This window comes from Choloepus didactylus, chromosome 13 (genome assembly GCF_015220235.1).
Source record: "Choloepus didactylus isolate mChoDid1 chromosome 13, mChoDid1.pri, whole genome shotgun sequence".
NCBI classification, from domain to species: Eukaryota; Metazoa; Chordata; class Mammalia; order Pilosa; family Megalonychidae; genus Choloepus; species Choloepus didactylus.
This window is the reverse complement of record NC_051319.1, coordinates 47,926,255-47,942,306: the sequence shown is the minus strand read 5'-3', so window position 1 is coordinate 47,942,306 and position 16,052 is coordinate 47,926,255.

Below are 16,052 nucleotides of genomic sequence, written 5' to 3'. Positions count from 1 at the left end.
ATTTACAATTATAATCTTAGAACATCATAAAACAAAATGTTTCAATAAGTTGTTAAAGAAATAAACTTGTTAACTAGTCATAAACTCTGTTGACCACTATGACAAGTGTAAGTCAACACTTCAAATACTCCATTTAGTTAGTATAAGAGCTAATAAATGCCCCCTTTTCTGTCTCTGGCCATATTGTCTTGGAGCTTCATGGTGTGGCTGGCACATGTAATAACATCTATGATGTGAAATTCCCCTTTTCCCAGGTACGAAAGGTGGGCAGAGTTGCCTATTTCTGTTGTGGAGTATTTTGTGTACTACTGATCAAATAATGGCAAAAACTTAATTTTCCATTTAAGTAAGTTTGGGCTCAGTAGGCTTTCTTCCTAAAGTTTTTCCTCTCTTCAACTCACTGCCCTTTTCCATGCAAGCCTGAAATAATCCTCTCTTCCACTCATCAAAATAACTTTGGTCTCCCCACTGAATAAAAGGTTACAGAAGACTTATATTAAGTAAAACCTTTTTAACTCTTTAATAAAAAAAAAAAAACAAGTGAAACAATTTGGCAGGAACTATCAAGAGTTGTGAAATTATTCATATGCTTTTTATTGTGGAAATCTGACCTATTAAGAGAAATATTTGTGAATTAAGATATTGTTTATAGCAGAAAAAAATGGAAACACCAAAATAAACAATTGGTTAAACATGCTAGAATATTGGGTAAACATGACAGAATATTATACAGCCATTAAAAATAATGTCTGTGAATAGTTTTAATGACATGAGAAAATGCTTATGTGGTGGGTTGAGTGTTGGCCCCCAAAAGATACGTCTGCATCCTAATCCCCAGAAATTGTGAATGTTACCATATTTGGAAAAAGCATTTTTGCAGATGTTGTAAACTTAAGTTTCTTGAGATGAGCTCATCCTGGATTACTCAGGTGGTCTCTAAATCCAATGGCAAGTGTCCTCATACGAGAGAGGTGAAAAGTAGACACAGCCACACGGAGGAGAAGGCAAGGTTAAGACAGAGGCAGAGAATGGGGTGGTGTGGCCACAAGCCAAGGAAGCCAGTAACACCAGAGGCTGGAAGAGGCAAAGAATGGATTCTTCCCAAGAGCCTCCAGAGGGAGACTGGCCCTGTTGGATCCCTGATTTTGGACGTTCTGACCTCCAGAACTGTGAGAGAATAAATTTCTGTTTTAAACCAACAAGTTTGTGGTAATTTCTTATGACAGACACAGGAAACTCAGAATAAATGCAGAAAGTGAAAAATAGTAGGACACAGAAAGGTGTATCTATTATGATCTCAAGAATATGAAAAAGTATATGAAAAATTTGAAAAGAAACACATCAACATGTTGGCAATGATTGCCCCTGAGTGATGAGATTATAATAGCCTTGTTTGTTTCTTTATGATTTCTACACTTTTCAAATTTTGTAGAATGAGGATTGTTTTTGTATTAAAAAATAAAATATATCACCTTGGGTTGTCAAAAGCCATATGCCTTCAATGTTGCATAATTTTTGATGGGGAGAATTGGAAGCAATCTAATTATCTAATATTTGAGAATGGTTAATTAAATTCTGGGTGTCCTTTTGATGGAATATGAATATGAATATTATCATAACCATAATTATTAATATTATATAGCAATAAAGGAAAAGTCTTATAACAACAAAGAGACTACATAGTTTAATGGTTAAGATTATGGGCACTGGAACCAGATTTATAAAGACCTGCTTCCATCCTTAATAACTATGGACTTTGATAACCTCTTTGTTCCTCAGTTTTCTCATCTGAGGAATAACAGAATTGACTTCAACATTGTTTGAGGATCGAAGAAATAATATTACATTTCATCTATTTTAAGGAGAAGATTTTTCAATGTTTTAACAATTGGGCTGCATCTTATGACCAATAGTGTCTTACATAGTTGCCATTGTCTATATGTGTATAAACTTGGCTGGCACTGTTCACGCAGTTTTCACAATTGAATTATATGCATTGTGGTACTGTGTAATTTGAATTTAACTGCTATTTAAAATTCTTTAAAAATCACATTGTGATTCAGCATGGAAACAAAGTTATGTGTATGGGCAAAGACGCAGAAGTATAATAGGAGGGCTTAAATTTGTATTAGTTTTCACAGGAAGAACACTGCAATTTCACATATTCATGCAAAGCAACCTCAAGGGTGAAGCTGTGTCATTTTGTGACTAAGTGAGCCTATCACACATCAGCCAACAGCCAATGCAATTGGAGGTAGGAGAAATTGTGAAATCCCTCAGGATAGATGAAAGACATTTCAAAGCACTGAGAGGCTGGTATGACCCATTCATGCACTGTGCAGAACTATCATTAAGGTGTCAATCATCAATGCGTCAAAAATTTCCTGGTGACTTTAGACAGAAGTTATTTACTTCTAGATATATGTGGTTCAACTGAGGAAAAAAAGACCTATGTGTTTTTTCTGTTATAATTTAATGGACAGTTTTTTTAAAGTTCTTTCTTAATGATACATGAGATAATGGTGCATCTTACAATATACAAATCTTAATTTCGATAAAATATGATTCAAAGAAATTTCCAATCACTATGTCTGGCACATGGTATGCACTTTCTAAATGCTGGTTACATATATAATAAACAACAACAACAAAAATAAGCAGACTATAAAGTTTGTATGTGTACAAGAATCACTATAATATAAGCTTTAATCAACAAAGATTTAGAGGGAATATACAAAAACAAAAATGATATTATGTTAAGTTGGAATAATGGATGTTTTTTCTTTCCATTTTCAGATTGTTGCAGAATATTGCCATTTTTCCTTATAATTTTAAAAAAATTCAATAAAAAAGGTATTTCATGAGAACGTTGGGAAAAAAAAAAATCAGTCCAAAAGTTTAAGGATTATATGAATGAAATGTAAACGTCTTTCCTATCCCAGACCCGTTTGTTTTCACAGAAGCAGTTACTAATGTAGTTTTCTTATATAACTTTCTTGAACTTTGGTATTCAAAAATAAGCATATATGTGTATGTATATATAATTATATGTATATGTCTCTGTGTATGTACTTATGTACATACGTACACACACACTTTATTCTTTCAAAAATTGAAGTCTACTTTAATATTATTCACTACTTTTATTTTTCTAGTCTAATGCTGTAACTTGAGTGCCATAGCCCATGTAGATTTTAATTCTTCTTGATATCTCATAGTATTAGTATCTGTCAGGATTCAGTGCAGGAAACAGAAACCACAGTAGGTACTTCAGATAAAAAGGGATTTTAAACAGGAAATTAGGTACTTACAAAGTTGCTGGATGAGTTCAAGGAGCAGAAGACACGGGTCTGCTGGTGGGTATTGATTTCCAGGGCACGCACGCCACTGTGATCCAGAGGTAAGGAGGTTGCTGCTGCTTCCACCGTGCAAGCCTCACAACTGCCTCAGATCCCACAAAGCTGGTGACTAGTCACTGGCTGTTGCATCTGAGCAACTGCCCCTAGATAATGAGAAGAATGAGAACTAGACACTGGAATGCTGAGTCTCTGGCAAACACTAATGACCTGGCAGCTCAGTAGGAAGAAGGAGGCCCCATCTCATGTCCAACTCCCAAATCGCACACACATGCTTCTCATTGGTAGAACCAAATTCTCATCCAGAACCCTGACTGCAAGGAAATTTGTGAAAAGTAGTTGTCAACTTTATAGGCCCCGTGGGCAGGAAGGAACCTGGAAAGGGATAGCAATGCGTACTGAGTGCTAATTAACCATGAATAGCACCGTGTTTCACAATACTGATGCACTATAAGTTACCTAATCATCCCCAAAGTGGGGATATGTAGGTTGCTCAGAGCATTATGCTATTACAATGTGCCAATAAATGTCAGTGTAAGTATTTCTTTTAGCATCTGTGAAAATATGATAAATTCTTAGACATAAAATCGGTGGTGTGATTAATTGGTTGTATGTATATTTACCTAAGTTAACAACAACAACAACAAAAACCCATGCCATCCTGGCAGAAAGACAAAATGGAATTAGTAGCTCAATTACATCTAGGTTAGATTTTAATTTTTAAAAAATATTTAAATAAGTTTAATTATTTAGAAGAGTGTCCCACATCCCCATTTACTCTCTTAACACTGTGACATACAGAAACGTTTTAGAAACAGCTTCCTTCCTCTATGTTAAAACTTAAACTAGAGCCAGGAGTTCAGCTTCGCCACCTCTTGCCAAAATCTCCACCCACAGCTTCACTGTGTTTACCAGAGTCCTGCCCGGAGGACCAACAAGGAGAGGGTGTGGCCAATAGTTCAGAACAGAATTAACTGGGCCACCCAAAGAAGGAAACCAAGAGCTCAGTAGTGCTGCATTCCTACCACCTGCATACCCACAAGCAGGAGTAACAACAGTGGCTAGCATTCTTGGAGTGCTTGTCAGAGGCCAGGCATTGTTCTTTCAGTTAATTCTCATGATAACCCTCCTCTCAGAGGCACTGTTATGATCCTCTTATACAAATGAGGAGACTAAGACTCTGAGGAGTGATGAACTTGCCCAAGGTCACAGGGATTGTTTCTGTAGGAGCCTAGATTTGAATCTCAATCATCTGTTTCCAGAGGCCCGGCAGCCCTTGCCACCCTCCTAGCCTGTGGATTTGACTACACTTTTTGTCTTTCATGACTAAGCAGGGGACTCAATGAAGCGTGAATCCGGCTGAGGCAAGGGAACACTAAGATTTTGTGTAGTCAAACAAGATGGAACCCCAACCCAACCTCAGGAAAACCCACAATGTGTTCTACAGACACAGAACACACCTCTTGCCAATGTATCCTCATAGTGATAGATAACAAGCAAGAAAGTGACTATGGTTTAGAATGAATCTACCACTTCCAGAAAAGCAATGTACAGTTCATGTACATATTCATTTAGTCAGTCAGCCAGCCAGTGATGCATTCATTAAACTGGCTGGTATTCACAGAATACTGTATGTCTGTGGATACTAAGCTAATAATACAAATTACAGTCTCTTCCATGCCCTGGGGGGAATTTGCAAACATTTTGGAGAGAAGAGACAAACAGACATCAAACATTTAAATAACAATTACAGTACAAGACAGTTTGGTATTTTTGTAAGGTTCTTATGAAATTTAAAAACTTTTACACTTTCATAAAATTTTTAAATATAATTTTTTATCACATTCACAACATACAATTGTAACTTATTAACCTGCAGCTTTGAGTTGTATTATAGGAAAAAATCAATAAAGGGCTCTAACGGTGAATATATTAAGATTTTAGCATAACTAGAGTAACTTCAGAAACTCATCATGATATGCTCAGTTTAATCTTTAACTCCATGAAAATGAAGTGCACTTATTATCTTCGTTCAAATTTCTATCAAAGACAAGATTTTGTCAAAATATACTAGTAAAAAGATCACATAAAAATAATTATAAATTAAAAAAAGAAAGCCTTGCTTCTCATGATCGAATCTAAAGGATGGCAAATATTGCCTTTCCCAGCAGCTCATGCACTCAGGGGTGGGGTGAAGGTGGGGTGGATAAGATGCAATCTTGGCTGATTGGATGATCCTGTGTGAGGTAAGGTGCAGGGAACAGCCTGAGATGGTTGCTTCATGGCAGCAAGTGCCCAGGAATTCAGTGATTTAGTTACATCCTAAACAGGCTGTTACTGTGATATGATTTTGACTGTAGCTTGACCTTGTTGGTTTCTGTTCATTTTCTGAGGCTGGATTCCAGTTTTCCTACCAGCTCATTGAGATATCTAATAGCCTTACAATAAATGATTTACATTTTTTTTGTTTTTAACCCTATATTAGCCAGAAACAGTAGTGTTTGTCACCAAGAATCCAGAGGAAAAAGAGGATCAGGAACTTTGGGGCAGGCACTTAAGGGTGTTGAGTGGTGGTAGCATCTCCAGTGGTGGTGGTGGCTGTGGCTGAAATAACCATGATGGAGTCTTCTATGGGCCAGTAGTGGCAAGAGTAGGGGCTCCAAGCTGCTTCCAGCAGGTCCTCGAGTGCTACCTGTTTTATATGGAAGTAGATGCTGGGATATAAAGAACACTGAAGCTGAATTCTAGTTCAAGCACTGCCCATTACTGGCTATATGACCTTTTTAGGCTTAAACTTCTCATTCATACTTCATAGCAATAAGGACTGAGCACCCATAGAGCCTTTCCTGAATGTTATGAATTGTGCCCCACCCCGAAAGATATATACAAGTGCCCTTTATTGGAAATAGGGTAGTGCAGATGTAATTAGTTAAGATGAGGTCGATTCTGGAAAGATGGCGGCATAGAAAGAAGTGGAAGATTTAGTCTCCACCAGAACAATTCATAAATGAACAAAAAACCAGTAAATAACCTGGAATGGTAGCGGGGAGACAAACGTGACAGTACACTCAACTTCCACCAACATGAATTGGGAGGAATGCCCAAGATCACAGCATAAAATCTATAAGTAAAATTGTGGACCCGCGCTGAGAGCCGAGAACCTAGAGCCGGGAGCCCCTCCCTCACGGAAGCCGCGCCATGCACTTTCTCAGCCCAGCTCCAAGTGAGCTTTTAATAATAACTGCTCAATACAGAGAGCAAATCCTCAACAAAAAGACAGAGGCTTTTGGCGACAACTGACCTTGGGAGAATCGGGGGAAATATTCTGTCTCTCACTCTCTCTCTGTGGAGAAAACCTCAGCTGTTCTCAGCCAACAGGGCATTGCAGTAAAGACAGCCTCATATATTCTGCATTCTGAAACGAGCTGAGAGCCCCGCGGCACAGCCAAGCGGCCCAGGGCTTCCCTAGACGGACGGCACACACTGATGACATAGCACGGTATTTTCTCTCGGCTGAGGGAGGATTGCGGCTGGGAGGGGGGATCCGCTCGGAGAACCCAGGGGCACTATGCCAAGTCTGGTGGTTTACGGGACACCGAGAGAGAGTTGCCCTTCCTCCCTGACCACCCGTGCGCGCACCCCACATTCAGGGCGGGCGACTCCAGCGGCGCGCCCAGGCTGAGCTCTCCAACTGAACACACAAGAATCATTTCCCCTCACTATGTGAGAACTGTCTGGAGGGATCTAGGTGGCTCACAAACGCCATCTGCTGGTTACTTAGAGAAAGTGTACATCACCAAACCGTCTCTGAAAAATTAGATCGATATCCCCTTTTTTTTTGATACAACTTGAAAGAACCCTATCAAGCAAAACAAATGCCAAGAGGCCAAAAACAACAGAAAATCTTAATGCATATGATAAAAACAGATGATATGGAGAATCCAGCTCCAAACACACAAATCAAGATTTCGGAAGAAACGTTATATCTCGCAAATTTAATTAAAGAACTACAATCAAAGAACGAAAACATGGCAAAGGATTTAAAGGACATCAAGAGGACCATGGCCCAGGATATAAGTGCCATAAAAAAGACCCTAGAAGAACATAAAGAAGACATTGCAAGAGTAAATAAAAAAATAGAAGATCTTATGGAAATTAAAGAAACTGTTGGCCAAATTAAAAAGACTCTGGATATTCACAATAGAAGACTAGAGGAAGCTGAACAACATCTCAGTGTCCTATAAATCCACAGAACAGAAAATGAAAGAACAAAAGAAAGAATGGAGAAAAAAATTGAAAAAATCGCAATGAATCTCAGGGATATGATAGATAAAATAAAACGTCCAAACTTAAGACTCATTGGTGTCCCAGAAGGGGAAGAGAAGGGTAAAGGTCTAGAAAGACTATTCAAAGAAATTGTTGGGGAAAACTTCCCAAACCTACACAATATAAACACACAAAACATAAATGCCCAGCGAACTCCAAATAGAATAAATCCAAATAAACGCACCCCAAGACATATTCTGATCAGACTGTCAAATACTGAAGAGAAGGAGCAAGTTCTGAAAGCAGCAAGAGAAAAGCAATTCACCACATACAAAGGAAACAACATGAGACTAAGTAGTGACTACTCAGTGGCCACTATGGAGGTGAGAAGGCAGTGGCATGACATATTTAAAATTCTGAGAGAGAAAAATTTCCAACCAAGAATACTTTATCCAGCAAAACTCTCCTTCAAATTTGAGGGAGAGCTTAAATTTTTCACAGACAAACAAATGCTGAGAGAGTTTGCTAATAAAAGACCTGCCCTACTTCAGATTCTAAAGGAAGCCCTACCAACAGAGAGACAAAGAAAGGAGAAAGAGATACAGAGAATTTTAACAGACACATATAGTACCTTACATCCCAAATCACCAGGACACTCATTTTTCTCTAGTGATCACAAATCTTTCTCCAGAAGGGACCATAAGCTGGGACATAAAACAAGCCTCAAGAAATTAAAAAAAAAAAAAAATTGAATATACTCAAAGAACCTTCTCCGAACGCAATGGAATACAAATAGAAGTCAATAATTTTTGAACTGTAACTCCACTATTTACTTTCTACATGATAAAAAATACACAAACTCTAAGGACAAATCAGTGGTTTTGAACTCAATGTAAAATATGTAATTTTAGACAACTATATAAAGGTGGGGAAATGAAGGAGTATAGGAACATAGTTTATGTGCCCAATTGAAGTGAAGGTGGTATCAAAGATAAACAAGATTGATAGGGATTTAAGAGGTTAATTTTAAGCCCCACAGTAAACACAAAGAAATTATCAGAGAATATAACCATAGAGATGAAATTAGAGTTTGGGTTAAGAGAAATGGGGGAAGGGGCAATGGGAAGTTAAGAAAGGAGTATAGAGTTGCTGTTTGAGGTGAAGGGAAATTTTTAGCAATGGATGGTGGGAAAGAGCATAACATCATTCTAAATGTGATTAATCCCACTAATGGAAGGCTAGGGAGGGGGTGGAATGGGAAGATTTAGGCTATATGTATGTTTCCACAATTGAAAAAAAAAAAAGAGACGGTCTAACTAGATGACAATTGAATGCTAAGGATGAACTTGGATGGGATTGGAGGGTGGAGGACAGGTGGCTCGAAGGGACACAGTTGACACATAAGGAAAAAGAAATATAGAATGTAAGCATGGTATCATTGTTGAATCTCTTATACTTCTTAGCTGTGCTTAATGGAATTACATAAAACAGTGTTCTTGTTCATGGGAAGTACATACGTGAATTATAGTGTATGTTCAAGGATATGTGCAGCTAACTCTCATATGTTCAGAAGACAGAGAAATATATGATGGATGATAGGGAGGGAGAGAGGGAGGGAGGGAAAGAAATAATGATGTGACAGCATATTAAAGTTGGTGGATTGAGCTATCGGGGGAGGGGGGTCAGGGTATGATGGAATTCTGTGTATGGGGCTAATATTGTTATTGCAGCTATTCATGTAACTTTGAATTTATTTCAAAAAAAAAAAAAAAAAGATGAGGTCATACTGGAATAGGGCAGGCCCTAATACAATATGGAGGCTGTCTTTGTAAAAAGAGGAGAGTCACAGAGATAGACACAAAAGGAAGAAGGCCATGAGACAACAGAAGCAGAAATTGGAGTTAGGCAGTCACAGTCATGGAATGCCAAGGATTACCAGCCACCAACAGAAGCTAAGAGGTGGCAAGGAAGGATTCCTGACCTTGATTTCAGACGTCTAGCTTCCAGAACTGTGAGACAATAAATTTCTGTGTTATTAACCCACAAAGTATATGGTCATTTGTTACAACAGCCCTAGGAAACTAATATACTATGTTAAAATTCTATAAATCTCCTCAATCATACCAGACATCCAGGGTTGTGATTTTTTATTCACAAAACCAGTTTATTAAAATTATTTTTTGTCCAATAGCTATCTATCAGCTATGTTTTTTTAGTAATTGTGCTGGCTTGGCTATATTATGTCCCCCAAAACGCCATGTTCTTTAATGCAATCTTGTGTGGGGGCAGATGTATTAGTGTTGATTCGGTTGGAATCCTTTGATGAGTGTTTTTCCATGGAGATGTGACTCAATCAACTGTGGGTGAGGCCTTTGACTGGAGAATTTCCATGAAGGTGTTACCCCACCCATTCAGGGTGAGTATTAATTGAATCACTGGAGTCCTATAAAAAAGTTCACAGACAGAAGGAGGTGCTGCAGCCAAGAGAGACATTTTGAAGAATGCACAGGAGCTGAGAGTGGAACACAACCTGGGATCAGCAGATGCCAGTCATGTGCCTTCCTAGCTTACAGAGGTTTTCCAGGCACCATTGGCCTTCCTTCAGTGAACGTATACTTGTGTTGATGACTTCATTTGCACATTTTCATGGCCTTCAGATGGTAACTTTGTAACCAAATAAACCCCTTTTATAAAAGCCAATCCATTTCTGGTATTTTTGCATAATGGCAGCATTAGCAAACTGGAACAGTAATGAATAATGAATTTTGTTTTTATTGCTGGCCTAATTTGCCTTCCTGACCTCAGAATATTTACTTTCATTAAAAGATCTGAAGAAAAAAAATGATTTCTATATTAGCATGTAAAGTAATTCACCTAGGGATAGATGAAGATAGTGAGTGCCTCCTTCTTCCTTCTCACCATTCAAGACAATGAATGACAGGGATGTAGTAAAGTAGGCTGCTTGCCAGAAGTCTTTGCCATCTTTCTTGCTATATCATTCTCAGGGAGTAGCTACTTACCTTTCTTATGAGCTGTATGAAACCTAATCAATTACTTTAGTGGAACTTAGACTTATTAAAAATCTATTAGAACAAAATAGGAAGCAATTGAGCCGAGCAACTACAGCTAACATTTATTGAGTGTTTATATGAAGCACTGTGCTAAGTGTATTATCTAATTTAACAGACACAAGTAAGTGTTGTTATTATCTCTGTGTTATAGGTACGGAAGACTGGCACTTAGAGAGGTTAAGTCATTTGCCCCAAACACAGCTAATTAGTGGGTGAGCCACGATGTAATCCAGTTCTGCTTAATATAAAAGCTCAGGATTTTAACCACCAAATGAGATGTAAAAAAGAAAAAAAAAAAATGCTACCAAAATAAGAAACTACCAGTGCTTTAAATTTATCTCAAACAAACTTGAGATAAGGATTTGGATGCATATGAACTCATCTGGGAGGTGATTCTAAACACAGGGAGGGTGTGAGGAAGTAAGGCTGGGAAAAGAGGTAGCCAATATAGGGTGTGTTCATGAAGAGATCACTTTTGTGCACTCAGTCCTGCAGGGGACCCTCTGAGATACTGTGTAGAACAGTATCTCATCAGAGCTGATGCACTAAGGGGCAAGGAAGCTGGGATATTTATCTACTGACTCTCATCCCTTATTGGTTGACAGTTGTTCCTAAAGTTGTTCCATTAATTCCTGGAAATTCCTGGCCTGTCCCATGGGTGCGCTGAGCAGAGAGACACAGGAGCTTAAGGAAGGGTCATTGGTGTGTTGGGGGGAACTGGCCACTGAACTGGCAGGGGACCTTCAGGTTGGACCCATGGGATATGGGTAGGACACTGACAGTATCTGCTACAGGATATGAATTAGTCCAAAACAATTAGTAACCAGGAACTTTTCTTATTATGTTAGAACAATTCATTTCATAAATAAATGGATTTCTGCCTCAGTGAAATTGCATCATAAAATAAATTAGTTTTTACTCTTTAAATTCCAATTGAAGAAATGCTTATTATTTGAAAAAATTAAAACTGAAATGATAGTCCATTTCTAAGAACATACTAGAATTGATTATAGATTCACATTTTTAAAAATACTTGCAGCATGAGGCTGGCCAACCCAGCGTTGCTCTGGAGAATCACCAACCATTGTCAAATAAGTAATCGTTGCTGTTTCTCATGCTGGAGCCACGTGGAATGTTGTGTGCTTTTGACTGGGTGGCCCTGGAAAATCTGAAAGCCTGCAGTTGTTCAGAAGGATACCTCCCTATCTCTTTAAAGGGCCATCCCTACAGCTTTTCAGAATAAATAACCTTGTAACCTAATGCTTGGGTTTTGTACATCAGACCATTCCAATCAAATCCTCCACATTTGCTGAAAATCAATTCAGTTACTTGTTTCATGATGTAGCAATAAACAAGCAAAGACTCCATTTTATTTACAGAGACTCCATTTTCTTCATATAGGTAACCAAGTGTATTTCAAAACTGAAATAAGCTGTGGTGGTAAACAGCCAAACTACAATTTCCCCAAAGGACAGAGCTTAGGGCTGTTTTAAAATTATTTGTTTCCTTATCATGTGACTATGGTTTTTAATTGATTCTATATCATAGGTTCTAATAAACGTTTTCCATATGCTTCCTGTAGTACAGGATGAGGAGGCCCAAGCCCTTGAATGCTGTGTTATATCTTCGTAATTAGTGAGCTTGCAGGAGGATTAAAGACTAGCAGCTTAAAAATAAAGCATTTGTTATAAAGAAAATGTGATGGTTTGAAGCTGTATGTACCCCAGGAGAGATCATGTTCTTTTAATCCATTCCTGTGGGTGCAGACCTAGTGTAGGTGGGACCTTTTGATTAGGTTATTTCAGTTGAAGCATGCCCCAAGTGGGTCTTAATCCTTTTACTGGAGTCCTTTAGAAGAGAATGAAAGACACAGAGAGGCACACAGAATAGAGGCTCCGGAGAAGCTAAGAAAGAAGCTAAAAGAGAGAAACACGCAGAAGCTCAGAGAGGAAGTCACTGAAGTCAGAAGCTGGAAGCATGTGCCTTCCCATGAGACAGAGGTGTCCCTGATTGCCAGCAGCCTTTCTTCAGGAAGAAGGTATCGTCCTCGTGATGCCTTGATGTGGGCATTTTCATGACCTCAGAATTGTAAACTTGTAAGTTAATACTCCACTGTAAAAGCCAACCTATTTCTGGTATATTGCATTTCATCAGCTTTAGCAAACTAAAACAGAATTTTAAGAGCTACCTTCTAAAAATGTGGAGAGAGTCATTAAGAGGATCTTGAAGAAAAATGGAAAGTTGAGGAGAGATGCCAGTTTAGTATAATAATATTAACCTGAGGGTGTACTCCTGGAAATATTCAATTATAATTATACCTTTGGCTAAAACCCCTTTAGTTTTTTAGTCTTGAGTTTATTTCCTTTACATACCTCAGCAACTGAGTTTATTTAGTAGAGTCTGCAGTTATTGCCTCATAAAAAGAAAGCACCCACAACTCACATTCTTAAGGAAAGAGAGATTGATATTTAATCCAGAGGTGGGTCTTAAAAGACTAAAAGGCCTCAGGGTTTGGAAAATTGAAAACTATACTTGTTGGTGGGAAATATATATTCATACTAAATATATATTTTTTTATCTTCTAATAAAAATGGGCAAAAGATTCAAATTTGCTTTAGGAAGTAATTTTTATTTAATATGAAATTGTCACCATAGATATTATCTTTAAATTGAGAAAAGTGCCTCAAAGATTAATTAGACTGCTAAGAATGACTAATAAGTAAACCTACAACTTCTCTAATAATAATGATAAAAAAGAATGACTAACACAAGACTATACCTTTTGTTCCATCATAATCAAAGTCAAAGTTATATTTCTAATTTAACATTTAGTATTTGAACTCATCTAAGTGGCTTATCCTTTGAGAACTGAGGGAATGTTTTCATTCTCTCTGAAAGTTCATTAAGGAGAAACCTAATCTAAAACCGCCAGCATTTGTACCCCATGCACATGAGATTATTCTTGATTATTTCTCTACCAGTCTGCTTTGTATCCACTCATTTCTTAGGTCGCATCACAATTTATTTTAATAATTTGTCTAGGTCAGGACATTGGGAATACAGAATGTATTATCCCATCCTTTGTAACTGGTATCACCAGTTTCACCATTGGAATTATTATTATACAGGATTATTTGGCCACTAATGTATACTTAACAAATATAGCTAAATACTTGAGGAAGGAAAAAAAAACCAATCCTCTAGAAACAATAATATAGTCATTCTCCAAATTGATATAAAAATTTTTTAATCTCTTGTTAGGAGTTGGACAAGACAACTAATCTCAGAGTCTATCTTATTTATTTTCTAGGTTAAAAAGACAAGATCTAACCATGTTGGTATGGGCAGGAAAGCAGGACTTCATTTCCTATCACACTATGTCTATGTTAATGAAAAAAAAAAGCTCCAGCATATACATGTTTAGGATTTTACATTTTCATCATGTTACTTCCATAACTATACAGACAAGGAAGTTTCATATAGTGTCAATTATGAGTTCTTATTTATAGATAAAAAAAATTATTGCTTTTCTGTCCTCTATCATTTGCTTCCTTTTCAATTATTAGCACAAACATTTCTGTTGGTGGGTTTTAACCCAGACATGCTCTTTGAATTAGCTTTCTTCTGCTGTCTTTGGCAGCATCCCTCTCTTCCAAAGAATGTAATGCATTTATTAAATTCTGCGCATTCCATTTTTTCCATTAAGCTTGTAGTTGCTGGAGGAAGCCTTGTGTACCTGCTACTACTCTGTAGCCTAACTGTAATCACACAATCTCATTTTCTGAAGAAATTTAGAGTTTGAAGATACCTAGTTTATAAATTAGATAAAACAAAGAATTTATAAATGTTTTTGATTGTTCAGTTATCTTTTTTTTTTATTTTGAAATAAATTCAAAGTTATATGAACAGTTGCAAAAACAATACTACCCCATACACAGAATTCCATCATACCCTGACGCCTCCTCCCCCGGTAGCTCAATCCACCAACTTTAACTTGCTGTCACATCGCTATTTCTCTCCCTCCCTTCCTCCCTCCCTATCATCCATCATCTATTGCTCTGTCGTCTGAACATATGAGAGTTAGCTGCACACATCCTTGAGCATTCACTATAATTCACGTATACACTTCCCATGAACAAGAACATTCTTTCATGCAATCCCATTAAGAGCAGCTAAGAAGTACAATAGATTCAACAATGATAAAAAGCTTACATTCTATATTTCCTTTTCCTTATGTCTCAACTGTGTCCCTTTGAGCCACCTGTCCTCTATCCTCCTGTCCCATCCAAGTTCATCCTTAGTATTCAATTGTCATCTAGTTAGACTGACTTCTTTTTTTTTTTTCCAGTTTTGGTAACCTATATACAGCCTAAATCTTCCCATTTCACTCCCTCCCTAGCCTTTCATTAGTGGGATTAATCACATTTAGAATGCTGTAATGTCTTTCCCACCATCCATTACTAGAAATTTCCATTCACCTCAAACAGCAACCCTACACTCATTTCTTAACTCCCCATTGCCCCTTCCCCCATTTCTCTTAACCCAAACTCTACTTTTCATTTCTATGGTTATATTCTCTGATAATTTCTTTGTGTTTACTGTGGGGCTTAAAATTAACCTCTTAAATCCATATCAGTCTTGTTTTTCTTTGATACCACATTCACTTCAATAGGACACATAAACTATGTTCCCATACTCCTTCATTCCCCCACCTTTATATAGTTGTCTAAAATTACATATTTTACATTGAGTTCAAAACCACTGATTTGTCCTTAGAGTTTGCATATTTTATATCATGTAGGAAGTAAGTAGTGGAATTACAGTTCAAAAATTATTGACTTCTATTTGTATTCCATTGTGGTTGGAGAATGTGCTTTGAGTATATTCAATGTTTTTTTTCAAATTTCTTCAGGCTTGTTTTATGTCCCAGCTTATGGTCCCTTCTGGAGAAAGATCTGTGATCACTAGAGAAAAATGAGTGTCCTGGTGATCTGGGATGTAAGGTACTATGTATGTCTGTTAAAATTCTCTCTCTCTCTCCTTTCTTTGTTTCTCTGTTGGTAGGGCTCTCTTTAGTATCTCAAGTAGGGCAGGTGTTTTATTAGCAAAATCTCTCAGCATTTGTTTGTCTGTGAAAAATTTAAGCTCTCCCTCAAATTTGAAGGAGAGTTTTGCTGGATAAAGTATTCTTGGTTGGAAATTTTTCTCTCTCGGAGTTTTAAATATGTCATGCCACTGCCTTCTTGCCTCCATGGTTGCTGCTGAGTAGTCACTACTTACTCTTATGTTATTTCCTTTGTATGTGGTGAATTGCTTTTCTCTTGCTGCTTTCAGAACTTGCTCCTTCTCTTCAGTATTT